Source organism: Etheostoma spectabile, chromosome 6 (genome assembly GCF_008692095.1).
Source record: "Etheostoma spectabile isolate EspeVRDwgs_2016 chromosome 6, UIUC_Espe_1.0, whole genome shotgun sequence".
NCBI classification, from domain to species: domain Eukaryota; kingdom Metazoa; phylum Chordata; class Actinopteri; order Perciformes; family Percidae; genus Etheostoma; species Etheostoma spectabile.
Genome location: NC_045738.1, coordinates 27436697 through 27437414, shown reverse-complemented (window position 1 = coordinate 27437414; position 718 = coordinate 27436697). Strand labels below are relative to the sequence as shown.

Here is a 718-nt window from a genome sequence, read left to right as displayed (position 1 = left end):
GGGGGGGGGTCTGTGTCTTGAATTAAAAGTCAAATCCGTGACAGAAAACTAAACTCTTTCTGAACTTAGAAGCCAATTGTCACATCTTAAATGACAGTGGCTCCATATCGATTCAACTGTATTTAACCAACAATTACTTTGTGTCTCATGACAGGCTCCTGTTGAGGAAAACCTTGAGGAAAACTCTGGTAAGACATGTTTATTTTTCAGACAGTAAAATTCTTTAGAAACATAAAGTTGTAAATTGTGTAACTGATACACTGAGTAACAGATTTCTACTCTGCAGGCAATACCATTGAAGATGACGATTTCAGTGTGTCCACGCTGTTGGAGAAGGCCAATGTTAATCTTGGTATGTTCATCTCCACTGCAACTGCTTTATTTATTCCCTTTAGTGACATTGTCACTCAAGCAGAAAATGTACAATAAAACTTATCCAAACTTACATAAATGCTGGTGTTACAGTACATACCTGAAAGTAAACAGCAGAGACACGGCATTGTGGAAGAAGAGCTTATATCAGACCCAGATTCAGGTTTTTTACACAGTAGTTAAATAGATATTCAGTTTAATAAGATTAGATGAAAACATATATCTTGTCATGTCATTTTGCAGGAAAGAACTTGGATGACCCCCTGGTGTTATTTGGAGACATAGCAGTGCCAACAGGTCTACAGAACGCTGATCCCTGCACAGCACGTAGCTGCCTGTGGCCAAA

At 38.6% G+C, this 718-nt stretch overlaps 1 pseudogene; it reads left to right on the top strand.

The window, feature by feature from the left end:
• LOC116690510 (high choriolytic enzyme 1-like) overlaps positions 1 to 718 on the top strand; it is a 21070-nt pseudogene that overhangs the window by 564 nt on the left and 19788 nt on the right.